Source organism: Camelus dromedarius, chromosome 3, assembly GCF_036321535.1.
Source record: "Camelus dromedarius isolate mCamDro1 chromosome 3, mCamDro1.pat, whole genome shotgun sequence".
NCBI classification, from domain to species: domain Eukaryota; kingdom Metazoa; phylum Chordata; class Mammalia; order Artiodactyla; family Camelidae; genus Camelus; species Camelus dromedarius.
Genome location: NC_087438.1, coordinates 45,876,906 through 45,896,656, shown reverse-complemented (window position 1 = coordinate 45,896,656; position 19,751 = coordinate 45,876,906). Strand labels below are relative to the sequence as shown.

The 19,751-nt window shown below is 42.5% G+C and overlaps 2 long non-coding RNA genes across 2 annotated transcripts in view; one reads left to right on the top strand and one right to left on the bottom strand.

The window, feature by feature from the left end:
* The window catches only part of LOC135319739 (uncharacterized), a 362,830-nt gene that overhangs the window by 168,928 nt on the left and 174,151 nt on the right, over positions 1-19,751 (top strand). The gene's annotated exons all lie outside the window — the stretch shown is intronic.
* Positions 2,737-13,351, bottom strand: LOC116150897 (uncharacterized). Its single transcript, XR_004134722.2, has 4 exons — positions 13,243-13,351; positions 11,084-11,203; positions 8,423-8,525; positions 2,737-2,965 (listed from the first exon to the last, which is right to left on the bottom strand). It is a non-coding gene; the product is annotated as an uncharacterized LOC116150897 (long non-coding RNA).

Sequence of the window (19,751 nt, the reverse complement as noted above, 5' to 3'; positions counted from 1 at the left end):
TGATGGTCAGAAGGAATTCTTTCATATATTTTGATCATCTAATCTCTTTGCCCTACCTATTTCCAAAAAAAGGTTAGGTGCGCAGCATCATTAATCCCATTTCTATATAGCTGACAGCCTTTCTAAAAGGTAGGTCTGATGATAACACTTCCCTGCTTAAAATCCTTAAAAAAATATTCCCAATGCCTCAACCTAGCACAGAACTCCAGAGCCTGGCCCCCTCGCCTCTCCAGGCCCCCATCTTGCCACAGCTGTTTACACCGCAGGCTCTGGCCACGCATCTGTGTCTTGAAGCTCCTTTCCCCATAGCCTTTCTCAGCCCACAGTGCCTTCTCTTCCCACCTAGATGAAACTTCTGCCTGTACTACAATCAGCTCAGGCATCAACTCCCTAATTACACCAATGCACTTATTGTTCTCTGTTGTGCCCTCACTGCACTTAGAAAATGTTGTTATTCTAGATATTGCTCTGTGCTCCCTAGGCCCACTCTCCTTCTTCCTCTGTTCTCTGGCCCCCAGGGGGCTGGCCTATATGTACTCTGGCGACCTTGTTCTCCAGCTTCCAGTGGGATTTGGCTAATAGGAGTCACTTGGTAGGAAATCAGAAAGGAGGGTGAATGGGAGATGAGGTATTTACTTCCTGGCTCCCCCTGCCCCCAACCACCACCTGGTTGCTGTGCTTTGTCTGTTCCTTTCAGGCAACCCTATCCCCATAGCTACCCTCTCCTGCTTCTGCGATGCTCTCCCCTGTTCTGATTCTTTGGGTCTCCAGGGTTTGCCATAGTTCTTACTTGCTAGTGACCATGAAGTACTGCCCTGCCCTTGTCTGCTCCCTGAAACCCTGCCCAGGCCTTTTCACTAATTACCCAATCTGAGTGGGCTATCTGTATCCTGTAGAACTCTGACTGATCCACCTGGTTTGCAGAGTCAGATCAGGAGCTTTATAAAACATTCATAATCCGATAAATTGGTATCTTGTTTTTCCCAAGAGGCCATCTGAACTGCCTCTTTGAGCTGTTAGACAGGTAGCCCCAGCCTGCTAACAACAACAGAAAACTTTATTCCAGTTCCATCCCCGCTAACAACTTTTGCACCTCAGATGAGAAGTTTCAATGCCAAGTCCATTTACTGAGTCCAAAGCAACAGATCTAGTGAATTTGGATCAGGAAAATGCCAACAGTAGAACTATAACAGCTGGGTGTCCCCCATCCCCATCAGCAGAGGAGGAAACATTTATGTAGGGCTGGGGGCAATGTAGGGAACCAATCCTGATCTTCTAATCCCACCACCCAGTATGGAGGCAGCAAGTCGATCACATAACAGGTGTTTGTAATTTGGGTTGCCCCAGATATAGTTAATCCAAAGTAAATGTTCAACGCACGCTTGTAAAATAGAGTTTAATTGGATGATTGCTCAAGCCACCAGCACTGTGGAGTGCTGACTTGAAACTAGAGTTGAATTTCTGTTTGAACCCGCCAGTTTCTGAAGGCACCCTCTGTCCTTCCTGGGATATTGGTGGCAGAGCTAACATTATGATCCATTTGTGGACTGTCCCTAGGGAGGACGACCACCCAATAGTCTCTAAATGCAAGCCAAGGAGAGTAACTCGCCGTGAAATGTTTGCCAAATGATAATGTCACATAAACCACAGCGGGTGGAAAATTACACGTCTGAGCTGGGGACAGCCATGCATTTAAAGGTTAAAATCAGCAAGGAATCCCACTGGCTTTCCTCCCTGACACATGCCTGCGTCCACACAGGCAGATGTATCTGAGCCTCTAGGCTGGGGGATCTGGAGAGGTAGCCACCACAGAGAAGGGGTTTTTCATGAGCGTTGCTCGTGGATGAAAGTGAAACCCCTGACTTGTGCGCCCAGGGGCTAAGATCTGAACTCTTGGCCTGAAAGAGGGGCTCTGTTGAAAGAACAGTAGTCCTCCCTATGCTGAAATTGGCCAGTGGGATTTTTTCAATTTGCACCTGGTGTTGGGCAGGAGTTCATGAAAATCCACAGAAAGGAATGTTTCCGAGTTGAATGATGGACAGGGAAAAAAAAAATGCTGAACGGTAGTCCTTTGGAATCATGAAAAGAACTGATTCAATTTGTGAAATGGAGACTTAAGTCTTTGCTGAGGAGGATGTTTCTCGGCCAGCCTTGGAGGTCTGTGCTCCACCAACACATGCAATGGAGCATTTGCCATCACCTCATCCGTTAGTCTTTGAAAGCTGAACTAAGACACTCAAAGCCACCCAGAGGGAGACAGAAAAGCTGTCCTTTTCTAACCAGGAGTCTTTTTCATCTTCTTTGTCCAATGAAGAAGGCTTTTTCCACCCCACTAAATATTTAAAATCCATACTCAGTGACAGCCCATTCTTGACAAAGTTGAAGAGTTTGGTTCTTTTCTCAGCCTACATTTTATTTCCAAAAGGGCCACAGTTTTTCTGTAAAACATGTGTCTTATTTCATCCAGAATTTTTTTTTATCTTTAAGTAGTATGAAAAAAAATGCTTATATACAAATTTCAAATGCCACTGAAGAGAGTAATTAAAAAACTTAAAGTCACCCTTAATGTTACTCTAGAAATGACCACTATCCAAGGATTGGAGGGTACTCTGTTACACTTTATCTACTAAGCATTTAGCAGCATACAAGGCATGCATTTTTTTTTTAACTATTGAAGAAGAACCAAATGTATATTTTGGAACCTGCAACTACGAGAGCTGAAATTAAAATCACCAAAGACCACAGCATTGCTTTGCTGAAAGGACACGTGTCCACTTCTATTTTACTTGACTTTCCAGAGGATTCGAAGTCGTTGACAAAGTCTTTCTCTGAGCTCTTACTGCTTCTTATCGATTTTCTGTTCTAGTGGCCCCTTCTGCTCCTTGGTCTCTAAATCCTGTGGCTTCTAAAGCTCTTCTGTTATGTGACTTCTGGTTGACATGTCCAAGAGGTCCAAATATGTGTTCTGTGAAATCACAAGGCATACATTTTAGAGATAACATAGAAATACAAAAGCTCAGTTATGCAGTGAATTCTTTACACATAAAGAAACTGCTTCGCTGGTAAGTATAATTAATCGCAATGATTTTATTCCTGGCACATCGCTAGTTTTGAGAAGTTTAGGAAACTTTCAAATGACTTACCCTGAAAATACTAGATGGAGCATGTGTTTGTGAACTCTGGGGTTAAGGGATCAGACCTAGGGCCAGGTGGAGAGAGAGTGATTCAGGATACGATTTTTATTCTAGGGCTGAGTCCTCACTAATGATGGTGGAAGGACGGTACTGTTAACCCAAGTAATGTGGAAAATCTTTGCTAAGTTTCATTTAAAGGCCCTGTAATTTTTTTTTACAGAAAGGGTTGTTCTGACATTGCAAGTTTCTGGTTTCTTCATCAGGCAAAGCTGCTGGCCCATCGCTCATGATTTCAATTTCCATTAAAATGCTTGTTTGCTCCCAGGTTGACTTCACCTCCATCTTCTTCCTTTGTGGTCCTGCTTAAATGTACACGGATTCATCAGTGTGCTAGGTTAGGGCCATGGTCAGACTTCAAATAATTTGTTAAGCTGATAGATTCAAAGACCAGAAATACACACTGGACTTGCCAGTGCCTTTATGAAAAACTGAAAAATTGGGGCATATATAATAATGATAATGAAATAAGGTTGATCTCTGACTGTATGCCATGCACTGAATCAGGTGCTTTATAAGTCTGATTTCACTTAATTCTCCATCGACCTTATATGGCAACTACATTTATTATTCCTAGCCTACAGATGTGTAAACAGAGGCTCAGAGAGGTTAAGTCACTTGCCCAAGGTCAACCAGCAGATAAGTTGCACGACCTAGATTTGAACCTAGGCTATTCTACTCCAGAGTCCTAACTACTGTCTGTCACTGTCTCTCTTTATGGTCCTAGGGCATTTCTCATCAGTTTACCTCTGTGATGGCATTTCAGGTGAGCAAGGGATCTCAACCCTTGGTGCACACTGACTCCCTGAGGACCTTTTGAAATATACCAAGCCCGAGTCCAGCCTCCAGAGATTCTGATTTAATTGGAATTGAGGCCAATCCTGATATCTTCAGCTTAGGCAGAGGCTGGCATTTGGTTTTTTAGAAAAGTGATTCCAAAGCTCAGGCAAACTCTAGGTTAGAGATAGATTTTCTCTGGGAAACGGATGCATAGACTCTGGGAGTTTAATGCCCTCTGCTCATTCTTTTCACCCTGCTTTAAATGCTCATGCCTTCTTCCCCATAGACACTCTGGTCTCAAGAATCAGCTCCTATAAGAAGTTTTCTCATCACTCCCTTCCTTTGTACTCCCTAAGCAATTTCATATTTAGCTTGGCCCAGTTATTGTGGTGAGTGCCCTCTAGATAGATTTTGGTCGATTGACGTGTGCTACGTCTTCCTGCCCTGTTGATTTGTATAATCCTTAAGGACAGAACTGTGTCTTCTCCAACTTCTCTTTCCTTTAAGATACCTTGTTTCATGCTGTGTGTACAGGTGTGTGAAAAATGCTGGCTAAGTTAGTGGCAAAGCTTCTGTGGGATTTCAGACCTAAGAGAGAGTGAGCAAGCAGAAAAGAGGAAAAATAAAACAAGAACTGACAGTCTTGGGGCTTCAGGAAAATTGAGGAAGGCCTTGCTGAGGGAGGGGATGATTGAGACGAAAATCTGAGGAGGCAGGCATGGAAATTCTGGAGAGTGTTCCAGACAGAAACCTTGGAAGCAGGCGTGATTTTGTGTGCTTGAGGAAGAGAAAGAGGGTCAGCGTGGGGCAAATACTGGACAAGGAGGCTGGTGCGGAGGTCAGAGATGAAGGTTGTGTCAGCATCTGCGGCCTTGCACATCACAGTAAGGAGTTTGAATTTCATTGTGGGCATAATGGAATTTTGAAAAGTACGTGTAACCAAACTGCGATTCACAGTCAACTGATGATGCAAATGCAAATGTATGTGGGTTGTCCTAATTATTTCATATATTTGGATGGAGGCCTTAAGGAAATTCTCCCAGTGACCTCAAAGGTAGGGAAAGCTTTAGTGTATTGGGTTATATTTGTTCCAACAAAACATGTCCATTGACCCAGTGCATGAGAGACAGATCATCACTCACTATGGCTTTTTTCCTAACTATGCTGAAAGCGGGGAAAGGAAAGGAATACCCCTGACCAAATGTTTGTCTTATTTTACTCTGGTGGTAACTTGGCAGCAGCAGAATTGTGGTTCACCGTGTCATTTAATAGCATGAATTGACTGTACAACTCCACTTTCTCTTTCGTTATTTCAGTATAAAACCTACAAGTAGCAGAAACCTGATGGTGGACATTTGGTATATTATTTGTTGCCTCCCGGATTCTGTGAGTCAGGAGGCCAGGCATCACCTCTGCTCAGGGTCTCAGAAGGCTGTAATCAGAGCATCTGCTGGGCTGCATTCTCATCTGGAGGCTTAACCAGGGAAAAACCTGCTTCTGAGGTCGCTGAGGTTGTTGGGGAGAATATTTCCTTGCAGCTGTAGGACTAAGGGCAGCCCTTTGCCATGTGAGCCAATCTGCTAACAAGATGGAATCTTTCTTCTTTTTAAGTTTTAGTTGAAGTGTGGTTGATTTACAATGTTAGTTTCAGGTGTACAGCAAAATTCAGTTATACATATACATATACATACACAGACATATTTGCTTTTCAGATTCTTTCCCATTATACGTCATTACAGGAAATTGAATACAGTTCCCTGTGCTATACAGTGGGTCTTTGTTGTTTATTTTATATACAGTAATGTGTAATAAGATGAAATCTTAAATAACACAACATAATCATGAAAGAGACAGCCCATCACCTTTGCCATATTCTGTTGGGTTAGAAGCAAATCACAGGTGCTGTCCAGACACAAGAGGAGCAGAGTACACAAGGGCAAGAATACTAGGAATATACAATCTGGAGTCATGGAAGCATCTTATAGTCTTTCCATAGCACTTGGTTTTATTAAAAAGAGGTATTTGTCTTTGGAAGTTATAATCTACTAATGTAATAAAATTCAGTAGTTGCTGATAAGCTGATACCTTGAACATTTTCCTTTTATAAATTTGAACTTTGTTCTCCATGGGTCTCTTCTGAAAGTAGAGGGGGAGGTACATCTTTTTAACATGAGTTTGAACTGGTTTGTAAACAAACAGCTGCACAGTTACTGGGTTTTATGACAGTCCAAGTCTACCTCCTATCTTTTTGAGGTAAGATCACTCCATTCCATCCCATCCAACAGGCAGCCAAAATAAATCTATGGAATTTTTTAACCTGCCTTGTTAGGAGACTGCTTTCTTTGGAATGTCTGCAGAGTGAGTGTCCTCTGTGCATGCTCACATGATGCTCTGTCATCTTTAGGAAGAGAGCCAACATTATAAAATATTGCCAGGAAAAAAACTGGATCACAGCAAAATAACCCGGGCATTTAACCAGCCTGTGTGCTTGGCGTGCTTGATTTCCATGTCCTTTTAGCAGAGATTGGCCTTTTATTGCCACTCTTTGCCTAGCCGGTATTTTAGTGGTTCCTTTTGCTTCTGGAAACAGCAACCCCAAGATATTAAATCCAAAGTGTGGTGGTGTCAAGTCAGAAGCAGTACTAAGTAGATTGGCAGGAGTACTAAGAATTCCCATTACCACCACATTCACTCCTCCCAGCCTTCCCTCCCCGTTGCCACCGCCCTTTTAAAAATGCGGAAAGTTGATGTTTTCACAGACGTATGTAAAGTGCTATGAACTAGGCTCCAGGTAAGACTCCTTCCTACACCTCCACCCTTCTGACCAGACTGCTGCCCCCAAGCCTCTCCCGCTGAGGTGTTCTGGGACTTCTTCCGTTTCAGGCTGATATTCGCTAAGAGAGATTTGGGAACACTTACATCTTTTTCTTTTTTAACCCTTGCCTTAGAATTCAAAGTTGGGGGGGGGGGATCATCTTAAATATTGTCTGAAGGACAGATATGAACTCGCTGCTTCCCAGACCCAGACAACTGGTTTGGTTTCTTCTCTGAGAGGTGGTTGCTGCCAACCTCTTCAGGTTTCCTGGGTCAAAGAAACAGAATTTAGAACCTATAAGTGTTGACCAAGACAAATGCGGCAACTTTAATCAGTTAAGTATAAATAAATCAGAAATTCATGGTTTAAATTGCCTTTGAAATACATACACGCTTAGAGGTTAAGGAGAGAAAGCATTTGGCAGAACACATCTGCGGAGTCGCCAGCCATATAATGCTTGAAAAACAGCCAGGTAAAATTTGCCAAACATGAAGGCAGCCAGCTTCGCTCATCTACACATTAAAGAAACATTAAAGTCTTTATTGACCTGAACCTACTGAATAAGGGGAATTTTAGGGTTGAGACTAATGTTTCTTTGAAAAAATCACCTCCAGCTGCCTAATTATTGCTGAAATCTCTGTGCGATATTGCGTATCTAATGCCTGATATTCAATAATACACAACTGTGGAGTCTGCAAATAAGTAAAGGATGTTACAAAGAGGGCAGGGACGAATTCGCCTCATTAGGTCCAGCAAGCATAAGGACAAGTAATGGCCTCTCCCCGCAGCGGGAAGAAGTAAATGAAATGCTAGGAAAGATGGCACTACGTAATCAACAAGGCCACAGATGCATCAGGATGCAAAACGGCTCTCCCGAGAGGCCCAGGTAGAAAGTATATAATAGACAGAGTTTTGAGGTTCTCAAAGGAAAAAAAAAAAAAGAAGTAGTACTCAAGTAACAGTGATAATTATTTATTTGTTATTGTTGCTACCATTTATTAGATACCTAGCATGTGCTTAAAACTGGGCTATGCTCTATGCTAAACCTTGTGCATATACTACTTCTAAACCTAACAGCCCTTCTGCACAAGTATTCAGTTGTGTAAAATTATAAAAGCTTCTTTTATAAAATTCCTGATCAGAATCTAGAAGCCATGTTGTTGTCCATCTGAACGTTAGGTCACTATTGAAAGGTATCACTGAACAGCTGGAATGCCTTATACTTAGAAGTCCTTGCAGATTTCCAACCCTTCAAACACACTGTCTTGCCCAGTCTGATCCAAAGTGATTATTTGAAGCATATCACAGAACCAGTTGAACAACTATTAGGGATAGGTTGTCAGTATTTCTTAGAATTAATGGACCAAAGTTATTTCTCAGCATTAATAACCAACTGACCAATTCTGTACTGATTATGATAATGTGAAATAATATTTATTTTGAAAGCCTATGTACCACATACTATTCTAATAGTTTCTATATATAGTAATTCATTTAATCTTTGAAATAAACATGATATAATTTTTAATCAGGAGTGACTAGTATTTGACATAGTATTAGAACTGATGAACTGCTGTAACAAGCATCCTCCAAATCTTAGTGGCTTCGTACAACAGAAGATTAATTTTGTGCTTACATCACAGTCAGTTGGATGATTGGCAGACAGCTTTTCACACCATGATTTGGGGAGGCAGCAACTTCTTTGGGGTCCTCAGAATCCTCTCCTGGTTCTTCTGTAACTGGGCAGCAGACAATGAGAGGAGAGAACGAGCATGGAAAATCTTGTGGGAGGTTTTAGGGGCCATCCCAGTAGTGGCATAGCTACTTGTGCCCACATTCTAATGGTTAGAACTAGCCACAGAACCCCATACAGATGCAAGGAGAAAATGGGAGGTGTGATTTTCCTTTGTTCCCAGGAGGGAAAAGAAACAGTGTGGTAGACATACAACAGTGTTTCTGCCACAGATGGGTCCTGTGATTATCCCTGCTTTGTAGCTGAAGGAAATAAGGCACTGAAAGGTTCAGTACACAATATCACACAGTCAGGGAGTAGGGTGGAGATTCAGAAACAAGAGGTTTTATTCCTAAGCCCATGCTTGTAACCACAACTCTACTGCCCCTCAATTATTGCAGGGTGAGGAACATTATTCTCAAAGCATCACTGTTTGGTTTGATAGTTTTACCCCAGGTCTAGTCCCAGATTTCTTTTTAGTTGAAGTATAGTTGGTTTACAGTGTTGTGTTAATTTCTGGTGTACAGCATGTTTCAGTTACGCACATATATTCCTTTTCATATCTTTCATTATAGGTTATTATAACATATTGAAGATAGTTCCCTGTGCTATACAGTAGAACCTTGTTTATCTATTTTATATATAGTAGTTAGTATCTGACGATCTTGAACTCCCAATTTATCCTTTTCCCCTTCCCCCACCCCGTAAGCATAAGTTTGTTTTCTATGTCTGTGAGTCTTTTTCTATTTTGTAAATAAGTTCATCTGTGTCATTGTTTTAGATTCCACATATAAGTGATATCATATGGTATTTTTCTTTCTCTTTCTGGCTTACTTGACTTAGAATGACAGTCTCCAGGTCCATCCATGTTGCTGCAAATGGTATTATTTTATTCTTTTTTATGGCTGAGTAGTATTCTATTGTGTAAATATACTACAACTTCTTTATCCAATCATCAGTTGATGGGCATTTAGGTTGCTTCCATGTCTTGAGCCCCAGATTATTATTTAAACATTTTTATGATTGGGTAAGTGTGCCATTTGCAGGTCATATTCTAAACCATTTATTCAAACAAAACAAGATTCCAAACTCTATGCAAAAACTGAGTATCAGTCTTTCACCCCCACCACCCAATGTTCTTTCCTAATCTTAGACCCACCCACTCACTTACTACCTGCTATTGCCACCACCACCAAAAAAGAAAAAAAGAAAGAGAAAGTCCTGATAAAGCTTCCATGGTATTTGGGAAGGGCAAAGGGAGTTTAGTTAGTTAATATCTGCCCACTCCTGAAATTAACCAGACATTTGGCTCTTGTCCTGTAATGGATGGTTAAAAATATCAAACCATAAGCACTAAAAGAGTTGAGGCCAACTTTCAGCCTTGTGTTCCATGGCAGGCTGCTACATGACTTTCCTTACCCACAAATGCAATTGCTCCTGCATCCAAACATATCTGAAGCTGCACCACTGAGGGTCCCCTGGGGTGCCTTTCCCTGAAGTCTTACAGGCAACCTCGGGCTGGCCTGGGGTCAGACCCTTGGGAATCTTCAGAAACCTGCTTGTCAGATGTGTGTATGTCAACACGCCACCTGTTCTGGCAGGAAACCAACTTTCTATTTCTTCCTCCTTTGGGAAGTGTGCCTGTTTCTGGCATCTGTCCCCACTTTTCCTGCTTCACACACTGAGACAAAGAAGTCATTTCAGTTCTCTTGCCATCTTTCCCACTTCTTAAAAAAAGTTCTTGAGTTCAACAGTCCCAATGACTTGGTTGTCTTCCTCTACTTTATACATTTTGAACTATTTTAGTTTCCTTATGCAGTATTCTTGCTCCATTTTTCTCTTCTAGTTTCTCTTGTTTCTGTTTGGAGTCTTAATTCCATCTCTTTTTATCACCTCTAATTATATAAAAGAACCCTCTCTTAAGTAAGATACAATCAACTATTGATCTTAATGGTTTTCATTGCTATTCTGGAACATTCTGTCATTTATCTTTAGATGAGTTTGATTATTTCCTTTTCTGTCCTTCTCATAAGGCATGCTAAGGTCTGAATGACAAAACATGGCAGTATTAAACTGTGGGTTCACACCACTGATCTGTACTTTCAGAAACACTGCTTTCTGGATTTTTAAAGGAACATTAAGCTGTCACTTTCCCCCCAAATTCCTGCCACCTCTGTTGTTTCAAACGTGATTTCTTTGGAGTGTGGAAAGAAATGGGTTCTAAGAAGGTTGCCTCATGGTCGTGTAGGCAGGTCAGATGGATTTTCCTCTTCCTACAGAATCATCCTATGATCTTGAAAAAATGAAGCTGCAGGACAAAAGTGTATTTAAAGAAAGATATTATGGGACCGGAAGCTCAGAGCATTTAACTTTACTTCTGTGACTCAGATGGCCTCCCATTTTAAGCAAGTCATCTGAACGCTGTGTACTTTGGTTTTGCCTTTTTATAAAAAAGGAAGCCAATAAAAATATAGCACCCCAAATATAGGCCCCTAACAAACTTCCAATAAATGGCTCATTAAAATCATCTTCAGAACGATGTGGGTGAAAAATTAATGAACTTACCAGCAAGTTTGTCTCCCAGGAATTGGAATTTTATGAACATTCTTTGCCCTCCTCCTTCTAGCTCCTCTTCCCAAACTGTCGGCTAGTTCTTCTCTCCCAATGAGCAATGTTTGGATTTGCCTGGTATATTTCAAGAGGCACAACAATTTTAGTGAAAAGCATGAAAGGACAGGGCATGATGAGATTTATAGTGCATCCTCTTGGACATGATGTGAATTTCCTTGTCCTCATCTGTCTGTCCACCCTATTACGTGTCACAAGTCAATAATCCTGCAAGTTGTCAAGAAAGGGCCCAATACTGGCTCCATCTCCGATTAGCTGCATAATTTTCAGCGCGATCTATAACCTCTCTAAGCTTTAGTGTCCTCCTAAGTAAAGACCTCCTTGGGAGCTATGAGGATAAAATGGAGAAAAGCATGAGAAACACTTAACACAGCGCCTGGCACATAGTTGACATGCAACAGTTAGCTCTCGCATCAGCTCCATGAAGAATATTTTTTAAATATTAAGTGAATCTCTCTTCCTCTTCCTTTCAAACATTAATCCCTGGCAAATCCTGTTTCCCTAAATTCCTTGGGCTTTCCAGTTGATTGCCACAGGGAAAGAGTGGGTAGGCACACGCTAAAACTCAGAAGTTATCATTTAGCTCTGAGCTGAAAAGTTCTGAGCTGGTAGTGTGACAATCACCTTGAAAGCCAAGCTTTTGAAAAAGAAAAGAGCCTTTTGATTGAGAAGCTTCCCTTTACTTAACGGGAGTCAAGCCCAGTAGATTTGGACTCTAGAGCTTTATTTACAAGCCCTAGAAAAAGGAAGAAGGAAAATATGATTCAAGAAAAAATTTCACCTGACTGAAAGGGAAAGTAAGAAAACACCTCAGGTTAAGAGGAGTCCAAGAAGAAGAAGGAAAGAGAAGCAAGATGGCAGAATGGAGGAACATGAGTTCACCTTCAGGATGAAAATTGTGGGTGGAAGACGGTTTGAAAAACTCTGAGAGAAGGCTGACATAGCCCTAACATCTCAAAATAAGTATAGAGAGTTCAAGAAGCCCTTTAGGGGAGCCCCCTGGTTTCAGTCTAGCACTGGCCCCTCCCAGGTGGGAATTTAGAAAGGCCCAAGAAATCCTACATGGCTGGGATGGAGTTCTAGAATCCCTGGGCATCTCAATAAAAGCAAAGATTAACCAGTATATATAAAATAGATTAAAAAACAAGTATCTTCTGTATAGCACAGGGAACTATATTCAGTATCTTGTAATAACCTTTAATGAAGAAGAATATGAAAATGAATATATGTATGTATATATACATGACTGAGACATTGTGCTGTACAGAAATTGACACATTGTAACTGAGCATACTTCAATAAAAAAAAAAAAAGAATCAAGAAGTGCTAGAGACCACTGAACCAGAGAAGGACTGAGAAAAGTCCAAGAGATGAGATGAGGAAGTTATTTCATGACGCTCAGTCCTCTAGTCAGGAGACTGGAAGAAACCACAGACTTCTTCTACCTCAAGTGCTAGGTGTGATTGAGGTAAGCTGGATCACACTAGGACAAGCACAGGCACCAGAAACAAGATCCAAACGGTCACCTGGTGTTGGAGGCCTGGAGCACCTGTCCAAGAGCAGCAGAGACAGAGTGACCCCACTGTGGTAGCCTTAACTTTCCTCTCCTGCCTGTGGAAACGAAGCACCTCTGCGCAAGATATGATCTGATAGAGAAGTTAAAGAATCTATATTTCTTATTGCGAATCTGAATATAATTGATAAATTTCCAACCCTTCTGCAAAAATAATCAAGAACTGGCTTCATATGGAAGCTGACATTCAGTTTGTATGTAAGGGGATTTTGGCATAGGACATCTAACTACATCACAGACCTGTGGTGAAAGAGGGAAAAGCCTTTTGAAAAAGAAATTTTCAAGCTCCACAGAATAAAGATGGTAGTCTGCCACAATAACGTATTATTTTTTCATATGAGAGTGGGTCACCTGAGGGCATCTACCAAAACATACACAACTGTAGACACGCCACGCCAGCCACTTAGCCATAGGAGTGGTCCTAAACAAAGTTTATGAGTCCTAATCAGATGTAACCTCACTACTGACTGCCTGAAGCATTCCCTGTTTGGGGCTGAAGTAATCCAACTAAAAATATACCTACCAATCAAGACCTCCCTGTTGTTCCCAGCTGCACAGAGGCTCAGGGCAGAAAAAGTCTCCAAATATACTTCAGAGGGCCCACAGCACTTCAGGACATTAATTCACACCAGTGTGGTGGAAGGCAGAATAGATGTGTAGCACAGTTCCCAATAATGTCAACAAACTCAAGGTGTTAGCATGTGAAATGAGGTTGTTATGCTAATGACAGTGATTATATCAACTGTTCCTCCTTACAATCACTGGGTACTTTTAGATCCTGGACACTGAAATTAGCCACCAGTAATTTAGAGGTCAAATTTTCAGCAGCCATTCAAAATTAATTGGTTCATTTCAACTCAGGGGCATTAGGCAACAGAAGGAATCAGGTTCTCAAACTGGTTTGTACCACATCTTTGTAGCTCATGTTTGTTGAAGTCCTGAGCAAATAGTTCTTTCAGACATTACTCAACCAGGAGGTCATTTCTGCTGTTGTCAGAATGGAAATCCCAAGAACACATATTTTAGAGTCCACAGACAATCTGCATAGTATATTTCAGTAACTTCTAAAGCTTCACTGTTGGAGAATTCTTCATTTTGTAACCTAAGTCTTCCAGCCTCCTGAGGATTCACAATATCCTTGAATGGTCATCAGTCTTGTTCCAAGTCTCCATCTTGGATATACGAAGTCTCATCATCTCAAGTGTTTCTAAATGTTCCTGGATGGCTTACATTCCTGGTGGTTGCTTATTCTTAGTTAGGGATTGGGCATGGCTGCACGTAACCCAAACTTGACTGCTGTAGTTTAACCAGGCAGAAGGGGGGCAGTTTTTTCTCCTACTTCAGTCTGGCATTGAGCTGTCCAAGGGCTCAGTGAGGTCTTCGGTGTTCCAGGCTCCTTCAATATTTCTTTCCTCTATCCTTAACACAAGGCTTTGCCTCATTCTTGTTGCTTCCTGGTTGCAAGATGGCTGCCCCCATTCCAAGCTCTGGTCTTTGCTCTCAGCAGAAAGAAGGGACAATTGACTAAGGGGCAACCCTTGAAGCAGGAAAGGAAAACTTTCCCAGAAATCCCTCGCAGACTTTTAATTAGGTCTCAATGGCCTGACGTGCATGTCAGTGCTTTCCCTGAAGCCTGAGAAAGGAAGGATTTCAGCGAAGTGCATTCCCACCTGAAACAAAAATATGAATATGGTTGGTAAGGAAAAAGGGGGGTATGGCATCTGAGCACCCAGCAGTGTCTGCGAGCCTCCCCACCCCTCATCCTGAGCCACTGCTCCTGGCTTCTCCACACGGGCCAAGACCGGCCATCTCCTAAGTGCTGGGCGAGGCAATTCTAACTCTAGATATGAGGTATGAATGCCTCCTTGGCAGCCTTGCCTCCTCCTGAGGGAGTAGCCTCCAGGGCATTATTTCCTGTTCCTCCAGCCTGCCGCCATAGTGCTGAGACCACCTTATTTCCTTATTTATTCAGTTAACATGTTTTGAGCAACTTCTATGTATCAAGGACTATTCTAGACCTGGAGATATGGAAGACACCAAGATCTCAAGGCCCCACCCTTCACGGACCTTACATTATCATGGAGGAAACTGGGTTTTCACCCCGAGTTGTCCCTTTAGCTAGGCACCTCTGTGTAGGATACAACCTGCCCCACTGTTTCTGATGACCCTGATCATCCCACAGCATCAAGACTTCTGCCTCTCTTTCTCTCTCTACTAGAAGAAGTCAGAAAAGAAGAAAAGCAAGTGATAAACACTGCTTTTTCTTAAATGAATCCACTGACCTAGACCATGTCTCTTGTGCAACAGGATATTTACCATCTCAATCTGAAGCACCTGTCTCTAGGTCACTCCATTTGTTCAGAGCTTCCTCAGGAAGAACATTTTCACTATTTTCCTGCGTGAGAGAGACTTTGCTTTAAACACCAATTCCATTTCCACCTTCGCAGCTACCAGGAGTTTAGGAAATCTGGGACCCCATACTCAATGGAGATTCTTCACCAGGTGATTCCTGCCCATTGGCAGTTGGTGGCCTAATTTTCCCGGCACATTTCAATTGACTGTCTGTGTGCTCTGAAGCTCCTTCATAAAGTTCAAATTTAGTGTTGATTTGGGTCTAGTTGATCTGTTGTTGCCTTGAACCTCTCCTTTGGTTAGGGGGGAAAGCATAGTAAAATCTCAGTCCTGACTTTTCCTGCCAACTCCGGACCCCAGGTCTAAAGGAAACATGACAGTGCCAGTCATATCCAGAGGTATTCAAAGAGGAACAGGTTCCCTGAGGAGGTGTGAAAATTCTGTAGACAGGTGGTCAAGGGTAATGTGGTTGAATTTGTAAATTTCTAAACTTCCCAAAATGTCCTCCTTACCAAACTGCCTCAACTCCAGTTCCCACACTCTGTTTTGTGTTCTCTATCCCAACTAAGCATGGGATTTCCTTCTCTCACCTCAGAACCTCCCCTCATGTGCTTTTCCCTGCTCTCTGCCAAGCACATCCTTCAAACCATCACTCAGGATGGTCCTCCTCCTTAAGCTTGGCACATACTACACCACCCTCCCTTTCCTCACCCTGTTCCACCCATCTGTCCCTTGGCACTTGTATATGGCTCTGTCCAACTGTCCATCACCTTTCCCCTTTACTGCTGGCTCTTCTGGTTCATCAGCAGATGATACAGCTCACCAAAGGGGCGGCAGGGTCTTCTGCACCCTCAGGAACTCCCCATTATGTATTGTGTAACTCCTTGCACAGAATAGATCATCTGTAAATCAGCCCGCAGCAGGTTTAAGATGAAAGTTTTCTCTTCAGCATGCTCAATTTTCTAGGCAATTTGCATTTGAGACTGCAAAGCAGTGGGTGTGTAACTGGCTCCAGCCTTCTCTGGGTGGTGACGCAATCGTCGGGAGGCCATCTGTGTTTCCTCCATCTGTTGAGGCTTCTCTGCGCCTAAGCAAGTGTAATAAACCAGCTCAAGCCTTGCCTTTCTGAGAAGCCCTCTCAAAACAAACCACTCCTCTTACAGTGTCCACTGACTCGGAGTGTCCAGAGCTGTAGAGACATAGACCACAGTTCCACACACGTGCCAATCAAGAATGGCAGAACCTCCAAGCCTCAGTTCCCTGATTAGTAAAATGGAATAATTACGTAGTCTTCATAAGTTTGATGTGAGGATTATGTGAGAAAACGTATAACGAAACCCTTTGCACATGGCAGGTGCTCAGTGTTATTAATTCTCCACCCTTCCCATCACATTCTCATGCGAGGATAAGTCATTGTTCATTCACACAAAATCTCAGTTCCCCTCCAGTATTGTGAGCCCCTCCAGGACAAAAGTTGCAATGATTTGGCTTTACATAAGGAAGAGTAGGGTGACAGAAGGAACAGAAAATGACCTTGGTCATGGACCTGTCTTTTATCATCTGTGTGCCTGTGGACTGGATCACCTGTCAATGAAATGGGGGGTTTGGTTTAGAGGATTGCTAAGATCTATGTGTCTAACCTAAATCCCCTAAAGACTTGGTTAATGGGCACCCAGGAAGTGATACCCAAGACTTTTTAAATAGGTGAATAGGAGAATGGCTGGTGTCTTGATGGCATTGTGGTCACACTGGGCATTCCCTCCATATGGGCTCATTCAAGCTGGACAGACTAGAGAGCTTGATCATGCTGCAGCTTCTCAAGCCCACAGAGAGAAGGTGTCCCTTAGAACAGAAGCCCCACTCCAAATTCTGCAAACCAGACAAGCAACTCACATGAATACATGCACTCCCCTACACCCCATCCATTCAGCTGTCCAGCAAGAATGACGTGAGGATGTGGGTGGAATGAGAGATAGAGAGATAGGAGTATAAATTCAAGCTCTGCAATTTCCCTTTTGTTTTACCCCCACAGCTGATGCTGGAAGCTAGGGTACACCACTGGTGAGCAAATGTTTGGTACCTTCCCCACCCACTAATGGTGTAACGAAGATCAGTGTTGATGCTGAGAATTGCTTTGAGATTATCACATAAAAAATGCTGTATGGGTCAGATTATAAAATTGCCAGTTCTGTGACCACATCTTTATATAAGGAGAAAGGTTTTTCCCTGTCTCACACCATTTATTTAAATTTATACAAAACCTGATAAATTCGTTATATGATCAATCAATTTAGATGGTACTTTGAGCCTATATTAAACAAAGCTGGGATGAAGGTCCCTATTCTTGGCACCGTCACAAGAATATCACAAGAATTTATTTCTGACAAGCTTGTCTGGATCTTTCTTTAAGAATGCTAAGACACAGGATCATTCCAATGCAACGTCATTCCTGGCTCTAAGACCAGGAACTTCAAACAATACACGGTTTTATAATTAATTGAAATTGGCCAAAGGTCAAACTAGTGGGAGGAAGGGATTGGAAATCAGTCACTAAAGGGAAATGAACTGTCCAGCTCAAAAGATGAGCTAACCTACCAGTGGTCCTAACCTCCCCATTTCAGCGCTGTCCTTATTGGGAAATCTGGACTGGAAGGCAGTAAGGTAAAGAGAGGTAACTCGTTCTAAAATATGAGCTCCTGGCGATTTTCAATTTTCACAGATTCTTTAGTTTAAGGATTTGCAGAAGAACTTGGAAACAGATGTTATGAAGACTGCCAACTCCAGTGCACCGCAGTGTCACTCATACATCCTGCTTCAACAGTTTGGAGTATGAAATAACCTCACAATACTTTGAAAGTTCAATTTATAATAACTCCAATCCCCTGTTCTCACTGAGAGAAGAAGTCTATACTTTCTTTCCTGACCATTGCTTATGAGAAGACTGAGAACCCACGTCCACATAGGACAAGACAATCACTCATGGAAGAAGATGATGGTGCTTGCTGTGTCTCTACTGAAAGCATTTGTCCATCAGTCCAGACAAGCAGAAGAGCTGCTGCCACCAACCATCTGGCGTCGGGGACATTGGCAGGGCAGAGTGCTTCTCCCTGGAGTGCCATGTTCCACTCAGTCAGGAGACTCCATACAAAGCAAGTGGAGTTCCAGCGTGACAAGTCTTTGTGATCAGTAGTCTTTCTCACATACTCAGCTATTCTCCACTGGGCATGGCCATGGTATGAAGATGATTGGATCAGAAAAGGGCAATGTCGGTGCTAGACCAGGTCTCCTCTTGGATAATCTTGACCCTGTTCTTGAGCTGAAGGTGCTTAAATGTACTTGATGGTGAGTTTCCCCTGGATCCCCACCCCAAGGACTTTTCCTGCTAAGTTCATTCAATTAAAAACATTTCAGTATTTCAGAGATGTTCTAATAACTTGGAGTACCAAAATTAGGAACTTTGAGTCTTGTTTCTTTTCAACCTCCAAAGAATCCCCTGAATCCCAGTGTAAATACACGGTTGGTACTTGAAGGAGTGCACTGTCTAGCACCAATGCCAACAGCAGCCAAGCACTAAGACTTTGTCAAGTCAGGGGATACCCTTTTACAACTCTTCCGTGCGGGCGCTGGGTAAGCAGCAGCCTTATGTCTACTGAGCCTCTCAGGTAGCTCAGCCCAGAACAAGACTGTCCACCTCAGAGTGACTAGATAACTAGAATCAGAAACAGCAACTTTTGATGGCCTTTTTCAAATAGTAATAATAAAAGACTAATTGTAAATCCTACATCACTGGGCCCCTGGTGATGGAGACAGGCTCATAGTTTGTGAGAATTGATTACATCCTGAGTACTTGCATAAATTGCATCTTTATTAATACCCAGTGAAAGGGAAAGGGTAGGAGGGGAAGAACCCTGAGCCCCAAGATGTGCAGGTACTATGCTAGTCCTAACATTCTTTGTCTCATTAGAAAGCTAAGGTTCAGGGAAGGGGAGGTATAGCTCAGTGGTAGAGCGCATGCTTAGCGTGTGCGAAATCCTGGGTTCAATCCCCAGTACCTCCACTATAAATAAACAAACAAACAAACAAACAAGCAAACCCTCCCTCCCCCAAGCAACAAAGAAAGAAAGATAGAAAGATAGGTAGGTAGGTAAGGCTAGGAGAGGTTAAGGAACGTGACCATGGTCACACAGCCAGAATATGGGCAGAGATGGGATCCAGAATCAAATCTTCATAACTCCAGCATCCGTGTCTTAACCACTGCACCCTAGGGCCTCTCTGGCTTAGCAGTGAGGTAAGTTGTTAACTAATCTAACAAACAGAAATGTAGAAAACACGAGGAATGGGGTCCATCTAAAACTATCTCCTTCTCTCCTCATCTCTGTTCCACGCCAGGTGTGCCTTGGTGATTAATGCTTCTGAAGCTCTGGGCGTGTCCAGATGATATGCTATCTACAGCACACAAGTGGGAAATTTCAAGATGGTGTTCTTTAACAGGCTTGCCACCAAATGCTGTCAGAAAACTAAAATTGTCCAGGCTATTTTGAGACCAAACTCAGTTTTATCCAGCTTCTCCCCAAAGTAAATTGACGTCCATGAATCTCAGAGCTGTTTTCTGCCTCTCATTTTGGTTGGAGTCATATAACTAGAGTTTGTGCTCAAATCCACTTCCCTCTATTCACCCTA